This window comes from Pelodiscus sinensis, chromosome 1 (assembly GCF_049634645.1).
Source record: "Pelodiscus sinensis isolate JC-2024 chromosome 1, ASM4963464v1, whole genome shotgun sequence".
Lineage (NCBI taxonomy): Eukaryota > Metazoa > Chordata > Testudines > Trionychidae > Pelodiscus > Pelodiscus sinensis.
Genome location: NC_134711.1, coordinates 285,700,230 through 285,717,296, shown reverse-complemented (window position 1 = coordinate 285,717,296; position 17,067 = coordinate 285,700,230). Strand labels below are relative to the sequence as shown.

Genomic DNA, 17,067 nt, shown 5'->3' with positions numbered 1-17,067 from the left:
TTAACCTCTGGGAAGACTGGGAAAAGGAGGTGGGAAAGGGGAAGAGAGAAGGTGGGAGAGGGGAGGGGGAAACCTGGGAGGAGGGAGCTGGAAGGGGGAAGCCAGGGGAAGAAGGAGGAGGGGAAGTATCAAACTATGGTATGTCATATCTTCAGTACTATGTACAGATGTGATCTCCTCACCCCAGAAAAGATATGTTGGCCTTGGAAAGGGTTCTGAAAAGGGCAACTAAAATGATCAGGGATTTGGAACAGGTCCCATATGAAGAGAGGCTAAACAGACTGGGACTTTTCAGCTTAGAAAAGAGGAGACTGAGGGGGGATATGATAGAGGTCTATAAAATCATGAGTGGTGTAGAGAGGGTGCATAAAGAAAAGTTCTTCATTAGTTCCCATAATAGAAGGACTAGAGGACACCAAATGAAATGAATGGGTAGCAGGCTTCAACTAATAAAAGAAAGTTCTTCTTCACAAATAAAATAGTCAACCTGTGGAACTCCTTGCCACAGGAGGCTGTGAAGGCTAGAACTATAACAGAGTTTAAAGAGAAGTTAGATAAAGTCATGGAGGTTGGGTCCATGGAGTGCTGTTAGCCAGGGGGTAGGAACGGTGTCCCTGGCCTCTGTTTGTGGAAGGCTGGATATGGATGGCATGAGACAAATAGCTTGGTCACTGTCTTCGTCCATCCCTCCAGGGTATCTGGTGTTGGCCACGGTCGGCAGACAAGCTACTGGGCTAGATGGACCTTTGGTCTGACCCAATACGGCCATTCTTATGTTCTTATGTTCTAAGCTCAGGGCTCAGGGTCGGGGGTCTCACTGGACCACCTTGATTTTCATGCAAACCTGCTCCTGGGTTCGCATGTGGCTTTTGGTGGTCAGGCTGGCAGCTATCCTGCCCTAGACGGCCGCTTTTCTTTGCCTAGTGCGGAGGTCGTGGATGTTGGAGGCCTCCCCCCAAACCTGGATGAGGTCCACGATCTCCGCACTAGACCAGATGGGCACCCGCCTCTTGCGGCCCCAGGCAGGCTCCTGGGAGCCGCCAGCCTGGTCCCGGGAAGAGGCGGAGGGCTGGGTGTCAGCGGGTGGCTGGCTCATGCCGTGCCAGGTGCAGGGTCTGCTGGCTGGGTGCTGGCAGGCTTGCACCTGGCACGGGCACCGTAGCCAGACCGTGTCCCTTTAAGGGCTCCGGGGCTGGGAGGGGGGCAGACGAGTTTCCCTGGTTGTGCCCAGAGTGGTCACCAGGGCAAGCTGGGAAGGGCTAGCCTCCCACTAGTTCGAATTAAGTGGCTACACGCCCTTAATTCGAACTAGTTAATTCGAACTAGGCATTAGTCCTCGTAGAATGAGGTTTACCTAGTTCGAATTAAGCGCTCCGCTAGTTCTATTTAAGTTCGAACTAGCGGTTTGTATGTGTAGCACCTATGAAAGTTAATTCGAACTAACGACTGTTAGTTCGAATTAACTTTGTAGTGTACACATACCCTCTGTCTTTAAGGTGCCACAGGACTCCTCATTGGTTTTGGAAGTGTACTATGCTAAACCACCTGAGGGCACTTTTAGTGCACAGTAAGAGTTAGTGTGGAGGAGGTAGTGCACTTTAAATTTACTTACTAGCTTAGTGTGCACTACATTCCTTATATAGCTATGCCCTTACTCTTTCCTGTCTATCCATAATACATGCATTCACTTACTAGCTCACTACTTTTCATAACAAGCGTTTTAATTCCACATTAACAAGTTGTGAAAATGTGGTACAAACATTCTGAATGCACAATATAACCAGTGTGCTTTGACCTGGTTTCCTTTTTATTTGTGGCACGGCTACTCAACTTTCGAAGCCCCGAGGGCCACAGTGATACTCATAGCACAGGCCGAGGGCCACAACTTAAGTGCGGTTGCATATACATGCAAAAATAGAGACAAACATATGCAAATAGCTTCTTTCACACCGACTGGCATGAATACAAAGATTAAGGCAAGACTACACAACACACAGGCCCTATTTAAGTCAATTCTGTTGATATTAATAAAATGTAATATTTACCCAATTTCCACCCATATGACAGCACTTTTAATGAGTAATGACAGTCCAGGAATTTAACTACTAAAATGCACATCAACAAGAGGCCAATATATTGACTACTTTTCTATTTTGGCTCCCACCCGCAGGCTACGTGTTGAGCCCCACGTAAACCCAAACTGCACCACGGGCCGCAAACAGGCTGAGGGCCACATGCAGACCATGGGCCACATGTTGAGTAGCTCTGATCTATGGTAACAGAAAAAATATATATTGTAATTCTGATAAATTGTCCGGGTCTGTTGTCTATGTAGTATTTTTTTCCTTCAGCATTAATAGAAAATGTCACAGAATGTGTCACTTCCGTCCCTGGGGTACACTGTAATGCCTAGTTCTAGAAGTAGAGGATTGATGGTCATAAAACAGGAAGGGCTAGATTTGTAGAAAGCAAACAAGGAGTGCAAGGTTCTGAACAATACCTCAGGTGACTGAGAAAAAAATGTCAGGGTGGATGACAACAAATGCCATCCTGGATAAAGAAAAAAATGAGAGAAGAGAAGTAAAGGTTTTTCCTGCTAGGATTTTGCTAAAGATGTGCAAGGTGAAATCAATTATACACTTGTGGATAATGGGAGAGTTACATTCAGAGAACCCACATGAAGAAAACATTCAGAGAAAAGACATTTGAGTGAGGATGGATGAAGGGAGACAAGGTGAATCAATTGGATAATCGAAATCTGATTGTTTGGATTACAATATCAATAAAGGAGAGGAACCTGCTCTAGAAAACCAGAGATATGACATTCCGCTCTTAAAAATAAGGATGGAGAGAGTGTCAAAGAGGAGCAGGAAGATAAAAAGGGAGTAGAGATTGGAAGTCTGTCGACAGAGCTCTCAAGAGCTTTTAAATCCATTATATTTTTCATTCACTCTGTTGGTTGTTGATATTGAAAGTGATAGAATTAGGTTGTAAGGATCACCATTTTGAGGGATCTTTTTTTTTTTCTATTCATGCAGCTGGGATGGTAACACACACCGTACTGTATGTTAAACAGTGTGCCCCTAATGGGGTGGTTGTTTTGTTTTGTTTATTTTAGGGAGCTGGAAAGTTATTTTTAAAACGTCCTAAATATGTAGTGGAGAATAATTCTAGCATGGTAAAGGTCATTCTAGCCTATGCAATTTCAGCTACACCAATACCATCTAGCGCATGTTAACATACTTACTGCAATGTCTTCTGTCTTGTTGATTCTGGCTACTTTTGTCATCCTGGCTGAGTATTGAAGTCAATAGGAGAGAGTTCAGAGATCACTTTATTGTGTCTAAGCAGGCGCAATAAATTGTCCAACAGCGGGTCGATCACTTCAGAGTCAGTTAGGGATGTGAATAGGTAACCGGTTAACTGGTTACCAGTTAAGCATCATTCTTAACAGGTGATGGTTAACTGTTATCCCAGTTCAGCCCTCTGCTTGTGGCCTGCTGCGGGGAGAGGGCTGCTCCACTCCCACGGGGCTGGAACCAGCATCTGGGGGGAAGGGGTTGGTTGCGTCTGGCCCCATGCAAGGCTGCCGATTCCCAGCCTCCCAGCACAGGGTCAGAAGCAATTAGGCTGGAGGATCCCCTGCCCACAGTGCAGGGGCTGCTCCAGCCTGCCCTTCTTTAATCAGTCAACCAGTTAAACAGAGGGTGTGTCTAGACTACATGCCTCCTTCGACGGAGGCATGTAGATTAGCCAGATCGGAAGAGGGAAATGAAGCCGCGATTAAAATAATCGCGGCTTCATTTAAATTTAAATGGCTGCCCCGATCTGCCGATCAGCTGTTTGTCGGCAGATCGGGGGAGTCTGGACGCGATGCCCCGACAAAGAAGCCTTTCTTCATCGACACAGGTAAGCCTGGTTTCACGAGGCTTACCTGTGTCGATGAAGAAAGGCTTCTTTGTCGGGGCATCGCGTCCAGACTCCCCCGATCTGCCGACAAACAGCTGATCGGCAGATCGGGGCAGCCATTTAAATTTAAATGAAGCCGCGATTATTTTAATCGCGGCTTCATTTCCCTCTTCCGATCTGGCTAATCTACATGCCTCCGTCGAAGGAGGCATGTAGTCTAGACACACCCTTAATGTTTAACCAGTTAACTAATTAAACGGGATTTTACATCTCTAGCATCAATCTACTGTGTAGTGAAGACAAGCCCTAATTCTCTGCCTTTTCTTCTCAGCTTTCTATTTTCCTCTCTCCATCCTGGTGTGTATGAGAAAGAGAAAAAGATTGATTTTTTTTCCCAATTCAGATTAGTGGACATTTATGACACACTTTATGTCAGTGGCTTGTCCAGGCCTCTCACAAAGTCTGTGACAGAGCTGGTGATTAGAACTGGATCTCCTGACACTCTTCCTCCTCTGTTTTAGGCAAAAGACCATCTTTCCCTTCTTTACCATTGTGACTAAACAGAAGTAGCAAGTGGATTTGTATCTATCAAAGGCATTGTACTGTCATGTTCTGTGTTTTTAAATCTGATTTAAAAATGTGTGAATCATTTTTAATTATCCTATTTTTCCAGAGTGCATTATAGATACAGCTTGTGATTCAAACTGAAAAGGATAGGCACTGTAATATGTGGTAATATCCTACATTCACACAACTGCATTATAAGTGCATTTCCATCAAAAACACTAGCATTAATGGAAAGATAAATAAATAAATGTGGAGATCTTCGTATGTTTTGCAAGCTGTTCTTATTGCCTCTTTTAAAAGTCTTCCCTGAGGAGATCTTGACTGAAACAGATTAGGCTTGATCAATCTGAAAAGGGCAATGCAAAAGGATGGAGGGCAGGGAACTGCATGGATGGGCACATTTATATGTGTATTAAAGTTGCATTCATTTGTGCATGATAAAGTCAAAATGATTAGTCACATTTCCTGGCTGTTGAGCACTTACCATGCAGCCTTCACTTTCTTTTAATGTAGGGGTTTTCTGGTAGAATTTTATTTTAGGTTTTTTAAACCTTACTGATAACCCTTCCCCATCTGGCTAACTTCCACTCTAACGTGAACTCCAGAACATGTTGTGCTTTGATATAGAAGATACTATATATAGAAGATACCCTACTGGAGCAGAGAGAGGGTCAGAGCACTATTTAGTCAAGTACTGCATGTTCTGTTAATATATATATATACAGAGAGAGAGAGAGAGAGAGAGAGAGAGAGAGAGAGAGAGAGAGAGAGAGAGTTTCGTGCTTTACTAGTGCTTTAAAATTATTCTTATGTCCTAAAGGATATGATTTAGGGTTGCCAGATGGTTTCTGAAAAAATACCGAAAAAAGGACCCTGAGAGGAGTTAAAAAAACAAACCTTCCCCCCTCCCCCCCCCCCAAACACAGCAAAGCCCCTTTAAGAAACACTTTTGAGGCTTTTTGGCCCTAACCGACTATCTCCCTGTGCAGGGATGGACAGCTCCCCTGTGGAACCCGGTAAGCACTAGGGTTGCCAGGCTGCCTCCGTATTCAGCTGGACAGCCTGGGATTTTCACTTCCTGGACGGGAAAAAATCAGAAAATACTGGACATTTTAGGTGTCCTGTATTTTCTAAAAAAATTTACTGGACAGGAGGCGAAAATACCGAAATGTCCAGTCCAATACCAGACACCTGGCAACCCTAGGTATGAAATAATTTGTAAAAGGACTGAAAATCATTATATATATGTGAGGGAGCTCGTCCCCTTGCTCTTGTAAGGCTTATGGTAGCTGCAGTATCTCAGGGCTCAGCTTCACATACAGTGGTGCAGCTGTGCTTTGCTTTTGTGAGGACGCAAACAGATGCAGACAGGAGAGCTTCTCCCATCAGTGTAGTTAATCCCACCTCTTTGGAAGGCAATAGTTACATCAATGGGAAGCACTCTCCCATCGGCACAGGGCAATAGGTCAGTACAACTACATTGTGTAGGGGTGCGTCACACCCTTGAGGCTTTATCTACACTTCTAAAATTAAAGTGCAGCTCCACTGTACAGTGAAAGTGTGGCCACAGCACAGGAGCAGGAGCAGTGGGAGAGAGCTCTCCCAGCACTCTAGATAAACCACCTCCCTGATGGGAATAGCTAACTGCTGGCTTCCAGTGCTGTAGCCTGGTTTACCAACTTGCTGTCCTCAGGGTGTGTGGTTTTTTCACACCCACGAGCCAAAAGTTGCAGTGCATTAAGTGGCTGCGTAGACCTGAGTGAAATTGTTATCCTGATCTAAGTCTATAGGGTGCATCCTAGGACATTCCATCAGAACGAAAGTGAATTGGCCACCTCAGTGATGTGACAAGTACAGAATAAAAATACAAACTGAAGTAACATTGTACTGAATGGATATCTTCAAGAGCCCCCATATTAATAAGGTTACCTTGCTTTTACAGTTCAACTTCACATTTTCAGGGTCCTGATACTGATTCTAACAGTCAGAAACTGTATTTGGATACAGCCTGTGTTTACCTGCTGATGTAACAAGGCACCGATTTTTTTACGTCCTGTCAAGCAAGACAAGTTTGCAATTGTACTGTTTTAAACTGGTGTGTAGTTATAAATTTCTTAATAGGCAGTCCTGGAACGTGTGAGCTTTACAGGAGAATAAATGGGAACTATAATGTTATTCTTTTAGTCGGCAATTCTCTGAAATACTTGTCAATAGAAATAGTTACATACATTTGTCTTCATTAATCATTTCAAAGTGTTGCACTTTGAGGCAGCTGGCCTATCAGTTCACAGGCACTTTAATTTTCCAATTATTGTACGCGTGGCTCAGAACAGATACTGATTAGTTTCACATTTTGCTCTGTGGGCAGCTTAATGTTCTTGTCACCTTACATTGAATTTTAAATGTTCATAGTATTAGAGAATGTCAGATGTGTTCCAAAGACTTTTGGGTCATGCTCAGTAAGTTATGATGTTTCTGAATACACTACTGATAGCTTTCTGAAATAATGATGAAAGAGAAAGGTAGGGAGCCAGAATCCTATCACAAAGGAAACAATTCTTGTAAAATGGGTGTGAATGATTTCATGTCTCATTGTATTCCACGTAAGAGTTCTTAGGAGAAGTTGAAGATGACACTGCTTGGGTTATATCACAGCATTTCTAGTAGTAAGAAATAAAATCAAAGAAAACTGTGATTTTTGTCTGTATTTACGCATAACTAAAAGACATTTTACAAACTGTTGTACTGTATGTCTAGGAGAAAATATGCACTTTGAAAAGCCCTAAATATATAGCTTAATCTTATAACAAATAAAAATGTTGCTTACCTACATTTTGTCAATTGCATACTAGTTATGGCTCATTCATTCATTATTTTGAAAATTGCCATTAAAAAAGTTCCCCTCAGAAACACAAAACCATGCTGAACATCTGCTGTCTAGGTAGTTATTAGATCTCTTTGCTGTGCTTTTGGCTAATTGCCCATGTGTGGAGTTGAAGCATTTACTGGAACTCAACTTTGTGCCAGTATTAGTAGTAAAGATGATGTAACATTTTGATAAAAGAATGGGAAATGTGTAGCCTTCCAAACATCAACCTTATTTACTAGTCTATGGTACAGTTTGTTTGCCTACAGTGTTGCTCACACAACTGATAACAGAAAACGTATTTAATAACTACTCAGTGCTAATATGCTGAGGTATGCATGACTGCCTAATTTAATTTATCTCTGATTAAGCCTATTATGTTTGAGATCACTTTACAGAAGAGACTTTTTTTTTGCCAGCTGTAAGCTTATTTGAATTGTAATATAAGTTAATAATGTGTGAAATAACCAGTGGTGCCTGCTTCTAAATGTTAATTTTACCAAATGACTTCCTGAGTTAGTATATATACAGCACATCTATTGCAGTGTTGTTAGTATGTTTGGACAAGAAGATGGCAACTTTAATAAGGCAGGGGTCAGGTGAATGATATTTTTGCTGATGAAGAACAAAGAACAACAATCGTATTGTTAATGTTGACACAATGTCTATTTGGTGACAGTATAAATTGAGGGCAAACATTTGCAAGTAGTTTAGCTATGTCACTGCATTTATTCCGTTTAATTGTAAAATGTGCATTAAACATGTGCTTAATGAAAGAAAACTGCATTAAGCGCAAAGTGCAATCAGCAATATTCAGAGCTATGCAAAAATGGACTAAATAAAAGGTTCTGATGGGGGATAAAGCAACCGCTGAGCAGGTTAAAAAGAAACAAAATTATTTGTATCTGGAAGGCTACAATTTTGTGGGATGCTGGACCTGTGTCAAGCAGAACATAGGGTACGTCTACACTGCATCCCTAGTTCGAACTAGGGATGCAAATGGAGACGACCGAAGTAGTTAATGAAGCGGGGATTTAAATATCCCGCGCTCCATTAACATGATCTCGCCGGCGCGCTAGTTCTAATCACGGCAGATTCGAACCAGGAAGTGCGCGCCGGGACGCGTTAGTTCGGACTAAAGCCCTTAGTCCGAACTAATGTTACTCCTCAAAAAATGAGGAGTAACATTAGTTCGGACTAAGGGCTTTAGTCCGAACTAACGCGTCCCGGCGCGCACTTCCTGGTTCGAATCTGCCGTGATTAGAACTAGCGCGCCGGCGAGATCATGTTAATGGAGCGCGGGATATTTAAATCCCCGCTTCATTAACTACTTCGGTCATCTCCATTTGCATCCCTAGTTCGAACTAGGGATGCAGTGTAGACGTACTCATAGAGAAGATCCTTCAAAGTGGCAAGAGGAGGAGTGAAATAAAACAACAGGAACTTAGGATAAAGGGAATTCATCTCTTAATAACAAAACTATGGTCTGTCTCTCAGGAAAGAGAAATGCTATATCTCCTTCCTTCTGAAGTTTATTTTTATTTTACTTCCTTCCTCTACTGCTTTCAGTGGTCTAGTCTGCAGAGAAGAAAACTGCTTGAGAAGGGACTAAACCATCTACTGTTTGAAGACTGCAAGATACAGAAGGTGTGTGTGCACAAGCACATGCATCAGTCAAGGGTATGTCTACACTTGTAGCATATTTCGGAATAGGGCTGCAAATGTAGGCATTCGGAATTGCAAATCAAGCCCGGGATTTAAATATCCCGCGCTTGATTTGCATCTTCCCGGCCAGGTGCCATTTTTGAAATTTACAAGCCCGGAATAACTGCCCGTGTCTACATGCGGCAGTGAAACGGGCATTCGAAATAAAGCCCTATTTTGAACTACATATTAAACCTCATTGCAGGAGGAATAACAGGTAGTTTGAAATAGGGTTTTATTTTGAACGCCCGTTTCACTGCCGCGCGTAGACGCGGGCAGTTATTCCGGGCTTGTAAATTTCAAAAATGGTGCCTGGCTGGGAAGATGCAAATCAAGCACGGGATATTTAAATCCCGGGCTTGATTTGCAATTCCGAAAGCCTACATTTGCAGCCCTATTCCGAAATAGGCTGCAAGTGTAGACATACCCAGAGAGAGGTGTGCCTTCTGTTACACTTATATAATTCAATGAAAGACACATCTCACAGCGGGTACGTCTACATAGCAGCATTATTTTGGAATAACTGATGTTATTCCAAAAAATATGCTGCGTGTGTACACTACAAGGCTTTATTTCAAAATAATGTTGAGCTGGAGGACTTCTTACTTCAGCTCATGGTAACTCTCATTTCAGGAGAAGTAAGGGAAGTAGAAGGTAGAGTGACTTTGACTTTCTGCTGTGTAGACAGCGCCAAAAACCAAGTTAAGTTATTTTGAATTAAGCTACGCAATTGAGGTAGGTGAAGTTGCATAACTTAATTCAACTTTAGCCCTGCTGTGTAGACGTACCAGAAAGGTTAAAATGAGCCACAGTTGAAAAAAAAATCTGAATGTGTTTATCAATTGCTGCTTTTATAAAAAACCGTAATTGTGCATATTGCATAGAATATACACATTTTCTTTTATTTTCTGTCTGCACAGGAAATTTAGGTGGAGGAAATGTAACTTTCCATCGAGTTTAGATAAATTCTTCTAGTCTAATGAGCAGGAGCTTAGTAGTGGGCAAGGCCATGAGTTTATTAGTAATGATGGAACAGAGGCTCATTTTCATATGTGAGTCTGCCATTTTAATTACAATAAGACAAAGTGAATTTATTCTTCTGTCAGGTGCATGAACCATTGAGATGGCTCCATGTATGTTTGGAATACAGGCAGTCCCCGGGTTACGTACAAGATAGGGACTGTAGGTTTGTTCTTAAGTTGAATCTGTATGTAAGTCGGAACTGGCGTCAGCCACTGCTGAAACTGATCAGTTTCAACTGCGGCTGAATCTGGATGCCAGTTCTGACTTACATACAGATTCAACTTAAGAAACCCAGGCGGCGGCTTTGCTCTGGTGTCCCTGGTCTGCTGGGGGGGCCAGCGGCTTTGCTGGACCCCCCCAGCATACCAGGGAGACCGGGAGAAGCTTTTCTCGCCCCGGAGGACACGGGTGGCGACCCGCCGCCCGTGAGCTCCGGGGCGAGAAAAACCCCGTTCGTAAGTGTGGATCCGACATAAGTCAGATCCGCGTAAGTCGGGGACTGCCTGTACTGTAGACCAGCGATTCTCAAACTTTTTGGGCTCCGGAGTCCTTTACATGCATAAAAATTTATGCGGCGCCCCAGCAGTCCACTGATTGTATGTGTTGTACCTATTGATGTTTCCAGTTTGTCAACCTCGCGGAGCCCCTAGAGATGTCTCGCGGAGCCCAGGGGCTCCATGGAGCACAGTTTGAGAAACACTGCTGTAGACATATTTCTGGCTATATTCTCAAAACAATATTTCTGGCTATATTCTTAAAACAAAAAACAGCTTTTATTCTATCTGAATTATGGTTACCCTGGTCTGCAGGTGGAGAATGCATGTTCCGAAAAAAAGGGGGCCTTGTTTAATTTAGAAATGTGCATTTTATGACCAAACATGAACATTCCTAATGCCTTTCTAACACAACTGTCTCCTAAGTAATGCTTATTCTTCCTGGAAGAATCTATGCTCATGACTCTGCATAGTTATGGAATGAAATGGAAAATAAGTGGTAATATAAGTGTACATATGTGATTTGACTACCCAGAAATGAACATTGAAACTCTAGCAGTTGATCCAAGTCTTAAGACATCCACTGGGATTGAATAACTCACATAGAAATACAAAACATCACAACAGACTGTAGAATTGTTGTGATCCTGCAAATTCATTAGTTTATATGTTACTTTACTCGTTTAAGTATTCCAGTGACTTTGGACTCTTGAATGAGTAAAGTTTTGCATGTACTCAAGTGCTAGCAAGCTTGTGGTCATAGTCAGAGCTGTTTCAAGGCATCCAGTGCACGAGAATCCTCTGTAATGCCAATAGTTCAGATACAGAGCAAAAAAGACTGAAGGGATCCTGTCACTTGCCTGGCATGAAGGGAAAATTATGTCACACACAATTTCCTTTTCATGTCTTTTTATGTCATTCATTTCCACCATGCAGACAGCTCTGCAATGGGATAACATACAGTATGTCAAACCCAGCTATTCAGATTATGTACATAGTATCACATTTATTTATAGATCAGTGGTTTGTGAATGAGTCAAATGGGATTGTGGTTCTAGGTTCAAGATTTCCCTTCCCTCAGTCGTATATATCACTTCTAGCTCAACTTATGTTGAGTTGCATCAAATACTAGTTGACAGGATTTCTAGTTGTTTGGATTCTATAGTGAAGAATGTCTGAATGTGTGTATATTACATGATCAGAGACATAAATGAATGTGTGGTGCAGAGAGGAAATTCCCAGTATTAAAATCTATAATGATTTTATGTAGTATCCTGTTCTGAGATGTCAAAATATTTGTTCTGTAGTGTTTGTGATACCTGAAATTTCTTGTATTTGTCCAGAATAATCAAGCAACACATTTTTAAAAGAAGTAGCTATTGGAAACCTGCTCATCTCATCAATCCTGATAATTTTATTTACATTGACTAGGCTGAATGTTGTTTCAGGTAAGGTCAGCTGCAGAGAACATATTAGACCTGTTCTCCAGACTCTTTAATGGCTTTTGTTTGTTTTTTTTCAAGTGCAATTCAAAGCGTTTGGTTTGATTTGTAAAGGCCTAAATGGTTTGTGCCCTGGCTACTTTAGAGTGCCTCTCTTTCCCTAAGCACAATCACAACTGTTGAATCAGCTGGAGGTGCTGGCAGACCTGAGATTTGAGCATCTAGCAGCTGGAAAGAGGAGGTTATTTTGGAGAAGGGCCTTGAGTATCAGAATTGCATTGCTTCACTGGCTTGCCAGAGCCCAGGATTGCTGACCCACAGTGGAAAGAGCATCTGTTTTCTCATGCTTTTGCTGAAGTGTGAGCATATTCTTTTTTCTGTATTTGAGCAGGTGCCCAAGATAAAATGGAAAAATGATGGTAAATTATCAGATGTGGAGGGCCTTTTTTAAGTATAGTTGCACTCTGAAAAATGATTTTGTAAAAGCAGCCTTGTGAGCTTCCTGGTTAATGTCTTAATCACTTTTCATATTGAACACTTAGCTTAGAAATGGGGGGGGGGGGATTTCTTTCTATACTAACTACCACCCCTCAAACTCAGTTTGGGATTTGAGAGATTAGTCTTTTGTGTTCCATCTTGTTCATCATCACCAACATAAAGGTACTGCCGGCTAAATAAGACCTCATTTTCATCTGTTTAACCACACTGTCTTATGCCCTCAATGAAATATGTGAATCTCCATTGCTTTAAATGGATTTGAAAAGAGGGAACAGACTGGAATTTAGGTAAATAAATAATTATTTGTTTCTGTACATGCAGGAGCAGAACAGGCAATTCTTGCTCCTCTACACACTGTGAGCTAGAGGTATGGTCCTCCTGCTCCTCATGTACACATACTCTCAGTAGCTTGATGACCTAGCATGAGTACAGCCAAGAATGACCTTGAGTGGGTTACTGTGGATTATGTAGCACTGGGAAAAAGGTTCCAAGAATTCGGAGCGCAAGTGGTGTTCTCGTCCATCCTCCCTGTTGAAGGGAAAGGACTGGGCAGGGATCATCGAATTGAGGACGTAAATGCATGGTTGCATAGGTGGTGTTGCAGAGAGGGCTTTGGTTTCTTCGACCATGGGACTCTGTTCCGGGCACAAGGATTGTTAGGAAGAGATGGGATCCACCTAACGAAGAGAGGAAGGAGCATATTTGCGGGAAGGCTTGCAAACCTAGTGAGGAGGGCTTTAAATTTTGTTCGTTGGGGGACGGTGACCAAAACCCTGAGGGGAGAGGGAAAGTCGGATACCGGGAAGAAAAGCAGAGAGGAAGGAGAAAGAAAGGAGGACCCCTGTCTCGAATGGAGAAGATAGGGCAATCAACTGGTTACCTGAAGTGTTTGTACACTAATGCGAGAAGCCTGGGCAACAAACAGGAAGAACTGGAGGCCCTGGCCCAGTCTAATAAATATGACTTAATTGGGATAACAGAGACTTGGTGGGATGACTCGCATGACTGGAGCGCTGTCATGGAAGGGTATAGACTGTTCAGGAAGAACAGGCAGGAGAGAAAAGGAGGAGGAATTGCGCTATATGTAAGAGAGCACTACGATTGCTCTGAACTCCAGTATAAAGAGGGAGAAAAACCTGTTGAGAGTCTATGGGTTAAGTTTAAAGGAGCAAACAACAGCAGTGATGTTGTAGTTGGTGTCTGCTATAGGCCACCGAATCAGGTGGATGAGGTAGATGAGGTTTTCTTTGGACAACTGAGCGAAGCTGCCAGATCGCAGGCCCTGGTTCCCGTGGGGGACTTTAATCACCTTGACATCTGTTGGGAAACCAATACAGCAGTACAGAGGCAATCCAGGAAGTTTTTGGAGAATGTTGGGGATAACTTCTTGACACAAGTGCTGAAGGATCCGACCAGGGGCCGTGCGCAGCTTGACCTTCTGCTCACAAACTGGGAGGAACTAATAGGGGAAGTAGAGGTGGGTAACAACCTGGGAAGCAGTGATCATGAGATGGTAGATTTCTGGATCCTGACCAAAGGAAGAAAAGAGAGTAGTAAAATACACACCTTGGACTTCAGAAAAGCAGATTTTGACTCCCTCCGAGATCTGATGGGCAGAATCCCATGGGATGCTAACATGAAGAGGAAAGGAGTCCAAAACAGCTGGCAGTATTTTAAAGAAGACTTATTGAAGGCACAGAAAGAAGCCATCCCGACGCGTAGCAAGAGAGGCAAACATGGTAGGAGACCGGATTGGCTTACAGGGGAAACCCTTGGTGAACTTAAGCACAAAAAGGAAGCTTACAAAAAGTGGAAACTTGGACAAATGACCAGGGAAGAGTTTAAAGGTATAGCTCGAGAATGGGTTATCAGGAAGGCGAAAGCGCAAATGGAATTGTGACTGGCTAAGAATGTGAAGGATAACAAGAAAGGTTTCTACAGGCATGTTAACAAGAAGAAGGTGATCAGAGAGGGTGTGCAGCCCTTAATGGATAAACGAGGTAACCTAGTGACAGATGATGTGGGGAAAGCTGAAGTACTCAATGCTTTCTTTGCCTCTGTATTCACGGACAAGATCGGCTCCTGGACTTCTGCGCTAAGTGACGCAAGATGGGATGAAGATGGACAGCCCTTGGTGGGTAAAGAACAGGTTAGGAAATATTTAGAAAAACTAAACATACACAAATCCATGGGTCTGGACTTAGTGCACCCGAGGGTACTGAGGGAGTTGGCAAATGTCATTGAGGAGCCTTTGGCTATTATATTTGAAAAGTCGTGGAGATCGGGAGAAATCCCGGATGATTGGAAAAAGGCAAATGTAGTGCCCATCTTCAAAAAAGGGAAGAAGGATGATCCAGGGAACTATAGGCCGGTCAGTCTTACCTCGGTTCCTGGAAAAATCATGGAAGGGATCCTTAAGGAATCCATTTTGAGGGGAAAGTGATTAGGAATAGTCTGCATGGATTCACAAAGGGAAAATCGTGCCTGACCAATCTGATTAGCTTCTATGATGAGGTAACTGGCTCTGTGGACATGGGGAAGTCAGTGGATGTTATATACCTTGACTTTAGCAAGGCTTTTGATACGGTCTCCCACAATATTCTTGCTAGCAAGTTAAGGGAATGTGGATTGGATAAATGGACGGTAAGATGGATGGTAAGATGGCTAGAAGGCCGGGCCCAGCGGGTAGTGATCAATGGCTCGATGTCAGGATGGCGGTTGGTTTCTAGTGGAGTGTCCCAAGGTTCGGTTCTAGGACCGGATTTGTTCAATCTCTTTATTAATGATCTGGATGAGGGGATGGATTGCACCCTCAGCAAGTTTGCGGATGACACTAAGCTGGGGGGAGAGGTAGATACGCTTAAGGGCAGAGATAGGGTCCAGAGTGACTTAGACAAATTGGAGGATTGGGCCACAAGAAATCTGATGAGGTTCAACAAGGACAAGTGTAGAGTTCTGCACTTGGGATGGAAGAATCCCAAGCATAGTTACAAGCTGGGGACCAACCAGTTAAGTAGCAGTTCTTTAGAAAAGGACCTGTGGGTTACAGTGGATGAGAAGCTGGATATGAGTCAACAGTGTGCCCTTGTAGCTAAGAAGGCTAATGGCATATTAGGTTGCATTAAGGGGAGCATTGCCAGCAGATCCAGAGATGCCCTTTTATTCGGCATTGGTGAGGCCACATCTGGAGTATTGTGTCCAGTTCTGGGCCCCCCACTACAAAAAGGATGTGGATGAATTGGAGAGGGTCCAGCGGAGGGCAACCAAAATGATTAGGGGGCTGGAGCGCATGACTTATGAGGAGAGGCTGAGGGAGTTGGGTCTGTTTAGTCTGGAGAAGCAAAGAGTGAGGGGGGATATGATAGCAGCCTTCAACTTCCTGAAGGGAGGTTCCAAAGAGGATGGAGAGAGGCTGTTCTCAGTAGTGACAGATGGCAGAACAAGGAGCAATGGTCTCAAGTTATGGTGGGAGAGGTCCAGACTGGATATTAGGAAAAACTATTTCACTAGGAGGGTGGTGAAGCACTGGAATGGGTTACCTAGGGAAGTAGTGGAGTCTCCATCCCTAGAGGTGTTTAAGTCCCGGCTTGACAAAGCCCTGGCCGGGTTGATTTAGATGGGATTGGTCCTGCCTAGAGCAGGGGGCTGGACTTGATGACCTTCTGATGTCTCTTCCAGTTCTGTGATAAGGGCATGGTTTGAGAACATGATCTTGGTAACTAATTGACCATTCATTATCAGTGGGAAATAGGTGAATGGAGTTACTATAGAGAACTTTCTGGGTGTCTGGCTGGTGAGTCTTGCCCACATGCTCAGGGTTTAGCTGATCGCCATATTTGGGGTCAGGAAGGAATTTTTCTCCAGGGTAGATTGGCAGAGACCCTGGAGGTTTTTTGCCTTCCTCTGTAGCATGGGGCACAGATCACAGCTGGAGGATTCTCTGCATCTTGGGGCCTTCAAAGTATTTGAGGGCTTCAATATCCGAGACATAGGTGAGAGGATTATTCTAAGAGGGGTGGGTGAGATTCTGTGGCCTTCACTGTGCAGGGGGTCAGTCTAGATTATCATAATGGTCCCTTCTGACCTTAAAGTCTATGAGTCTATGAGTATAATTAGGAGCATAGGCAGCAAGCAGTAGAGGTGTGACTCAGTCATGCCATGTACAAATCTGCCTGAAATGTGTGTATACGCAGCATTAGGGTATATTTTAGCCTAAGCCAGGTGTGAGCAGCCACCAGTGCTTCACTCACCATGTGTGTCAGGTGGACTTCTGGGGGCATATCCTGCAATAAAGCTGACCCACTTTCATTCTTTCCCAGTGAACTGGGGATGGGGGAATTGTCTGTCCTGGCTGCACAGTGAAGTTGCGAGAAATCATGGGAAGACTGTCAGCATTGGGGTGTTTTGGCCTAAGGTCACACTTCAGAGTAGGCATACCAGTCCAAATGAAAACTGTATCTGGACTTTTGCCTGCTAGCTAGGAGCCAGCTAGTTCATATAGAAGACATCAATTCACTCCAATGAGAGGATTTTGTGTGTAAATGGGAGTGGAATTAGGGGCACC

At 43.4% G+C, this 17,067-nt stretch overlaps 1 protein-coding gene across 21 annotated transcripts in view; it reads left to right on the top strand.

Annotated features, from left to right (window-relative positions):
• The window catches only part of ENOX1 (ecto-NOX disulfide-thiol exchanger 1), a 562,199-nt gene that overhangs the window by 269,532 nt on the left and 275,600 nt on the right, over positions 1–17,067 (top strand). For 8 of the 21 annotated variants that reach the window (XM_075918972.1, XM_075918973.1, XM_075918971.1 and 5 more), the window contains one exon: positions 4,431–4,503. The exons of the other annotated variants lie outside the window; for them this stretch is intronic. The gene's annotated coding sequence lies outside the window, so the exon portion shown is untranslated. The remainder of the gene's footprint in view (positions 1–4,430; positions 4,504–17,067) is intronic. 21 annotated transcript variants of the gene reach the window in all.